Source organism: Podarcis pityusensis (assembly GCF_964106645.2).
Source record: "Podarcis pityusensis genome assembly, chromosome: 2".
NCBI lineage: Eukaryota > Metazoa > Chordata > Lepidosauria > Squamata > Lacertidae > Podarcis > Podarcis pityusensis.
The window spans coordinates 91,003,265-91,006,984 of record NC_138029.1 but is presented as its reverse complement, the minus strand read 5'-3'; positions in this window follow the sequence as shown (position 1 = coordinate 91,006,984).

The window sequence follows — 3,720 nt, the reverse complement described above, 5'->3', positions numbered from 1 at the left end:
AACACAAAATGGCGGTGGTAGGGATGTGGCATGAGGAAATGAGCGGGGAAAGTTTCTCATACATTGTGGATTTTTCAAGGAATATTGAATGAGATATTTAGTAGATGCTGTCGGAGGTACTGGCAGACACAGTGGCGCCTTCAACCCCTGCCTTAGACCATTTAGGAAGTGCATAAGTTAAGATAATGATATTTAAATTCAACATCATTCAGGCTTCTTTGAAGCTGGAGAAGGAGAAGCTTCCCAGAACCACAGATCCCCTTTTCAAGTGTCACTTCACATGTTATATTTTCCAGATGCCCCATAGACCAAAGATGTCTTAAGCAGAAATTAGAGGGGTTGCCATTCCCTACTCTTAAAGTGTGTAATCACAATGCAGGGGATAATGAAAGGAATTAGAAGACTCCTTTCATTTTCCATTGGCAGGTGTTGCGGTCTTGTGAGAGAGAAGCAGGAGGATCTGTCTCTCCATTTTTCCTCATCCAGTTTTTCAGCTCCTCTTAATTCTCCCATTCCCCCAGCTCATTATAGAAGGGTTCCATAAATGGTATGAGTATCCAGAATCCATGGGCAGCTGGTAAGGCCCCAGTACTGACACTGAACCCGGGCTCCTTACATTGGGAGGCTAGATCTGGAAGCTGTCCACTGCTAGAATTACCCGCAATGTCCTGCAGTGATGCTGTGTCAGGGGCAATGTGGGTCTGGGCTGCCTAGTGTAGACTGCAGAGCTGCCACCATCAGGTCTGGACTGTCCAGCAATTTAAGAGGGGCACTTTGCTGGCTGCCCTCCATATCCTGATGTGCTCCCTGGCCATAAAATACAGAGATGCTCTTGAAGTGAAAGCATTTGTTGGAAAGTTGCTCTTTCCTGAAAAAAGATGTCCATGGACTACATGCTGAAAATGTCTTTCTTCTCAATAGTTTTTATTATCACAAGTGCTTTATTTGGTTTCTTTTCATTTAATACAAAAATGTAACGGAAGATAATATGAGGAGTTGGATGCAAATGAAAATGCTAGCTAAGCACTACTCAAAGCTGAAGTATTTGTGGCCCATTTCCATGCAGGAGAATGCAATTTCAATTGCTCACTGTACCTTATCTCAGTATGTGCTGCTTTGTAAAAAATATGTTATGGAAAGTGGTTTTGCTCGTTTTCTGCTATGTATTTTTCTTCCCCATTATTTCCATTCAGCTTCCTAATGTTAACTGTTTAAGAACAGAGAAGCTGGCAATGCACAGGTTACAAGTAGCCAAGTGGCAGGTCCATAGGACAGGAGCTCAATGCATCTTAGGAGGATATATTTTTATGCCATTACTTGTCAATGGTAAAGTTACAACATTGGGGAAATGTTAGTATGGAATATTGCACATCTGTGGAGGCTCTGTGTGCAGTTTGAGAAGTCTGGGTTCTCAGTAAACAGCACATGGAGCTTCCACTGATACACAAGGCTCACCACAAGGCTCAAGAGGTTGGAGAATTTGTGCAAACCTGGTGGCAATTACGCTCTTCTTTTAGGGCAATAATACCTGGAAAAGGGCTTATACCTATCACAAATCAGCTCATTCTATCCCTCCATTGCTACCCTATGGGAAGCAACTTACTGTTCCGGATACCTGACCAATAATGCAGAACCCAAACTCTTTCTCAACTGACGTAGGAAGTATGCTTACCTGGTCTCTGCAGGTTTGTTAAAAACCACTCCACTCACCTTCCCCTCACCTAGGAGGAAGGCAGCACAACTGCCTTGGGAGTGAAGGTATTGAGAATGTAACTAAACACTGAATAAACCATGGTTGCGGCATGCTAAATGCTAATTAGTCAGTGATCATTCTGCTCCGACCAACTGGCAAGGAAATGCATATAACTATCTTCTTGCTAATTAACATGAATCCTGAAAAATGAGCATAAACAACATCTGGGACTCCATCCTCAGATAAGCAGGGGGTGGAGAGAACGCGCTTTGAATTTCAGAGGCCCTGTTTACTATTTGTGGGTATGCTTGATGCCGACACACATTTTTCGGGAGACACCTGGTGCTGTGGGATAAAAGTGCTGAGAGGCAACAGGGTAAGTAGATGAAAATTAAATGCAAAGTAACTTCATTGCACACACTCGGCTGTGCCCCGTAGTACTTGACCCATTTGCAAAAAGAAAGAAAGAAAGAAAATTTTCCAGTGTTAGACTATGCTTAGTCTTTCCAGAGGTGATAAACGTGGACAACACACTGGAGTTGAGGGCTCACATGACTAAATGTTTCTCTGGATACGCCCCTCTCACACACCATACACCACCAACCTCAACACACACATAAAGCTTCTTCACAGGTCCAGTCGCGGCCGACTCTGGGGTTGTGGCGCTCATCTCACTTTATTGGCCGAGGGAGCTGGCGTTTGTCCGCAGACAGCTTCCAGGTCATGTGGCCAGCATGACTAAGCCGCTTCTGGCGAACCAGAGCAGCACATGGAAACACCGTTTACCTTCCCGCTGGAGCAGTCCCTATTTATCTACTTGCCCTTTGACGTGCTTTCAAACTGCTAGGTTGGCAGGAGCTGGGACTGAGCAACGGGAGCTCACCCCATCGCGGGGATTCGAACCGCCGACCTTCTGATCGGCAAATCCTAGGCTCTGTGGTTTAACCCACAGCGCCACCTGCGTCCCTTCTTCACATCTTACATGGGCCTAAATTATGCCTGTCCATATTTTTTGTTCAGTGTGTTTCCAGTTGTGGAGTTTCCTTGATAAAGGACCTTCTTGTTTAGTTTGAAGAATTGTGTTTGTGGCATGGAAGGAGGAACAATGGGGGGTAGGGGTGGGAATCCTGTCTTCCCCTTAAGTGGTAGTAGCCATTTGGTGAGGAGACTGGTTGCTTGGAGGAAGCAAAATAGGCCGTTGGCCTGAAAATGGAGCTCATAAACCACTGTGTTTCCAGGAGAACATGTTATGAAGAACAGTTATGGTTGTGATAGCAACCTGGCATCTAAACCAAGTACCTGTTAAAACTGATGACAGTCGTAGTAGCGGTAACAGTATATATGACAGCAAGTAAAAGGTCCAGGTGTTCTGGTAGTTTACGGAGGCAAATGGACTATTCCTCTGGCTGTCAGAACTTCCCTATGTTATCTTTCCTATTCATCTCCATCTCCTTTCCTTCTCTGGCAGTGCTGGACTACACTGTCATTACTTTTCAAGCTGCCCATCTGTATCCTAACCCTCTGAGCTCTGTCCAGTAAGTAGCTTTATTGTTTTAACCTCTCTGGTGTCCATTGACTGTTATGAGGAACCATGACAGAGGATTGCACAGCAACAGCAGCATTTGTAATACTATGCCAAGAATGGGGGCCTTTAATCCTACAACCAACCCTTAGGCCACAGAGTTAGGAGTTACTACTGTCACTTGGTTCTTCTTATTTGGTCCAGCCTCAATCTCAAGTCAAACAAGCAACATTTTTCAATGTTGGTTGTAACTTGGCTTCCACGTTGATTTCCAGGCTCTGTAAAACAGAACTAAATACTTTGAGATCCTATAGTTTTAAAAACTCTAAGACAACTGAGCCAATAACTCCTGCCCCATTTGCCCGCTGCCCCATTTCTTCACTGCTTTCCCCTGCCCATACTCTCCCCCTGCCATCACCATAGTCAAAGGACTACCATTTTACCTTCTCTGCATGCAGAGGACCTGGAAATCTTAATGGGAAAATAAAAAGACCATAAGCATATG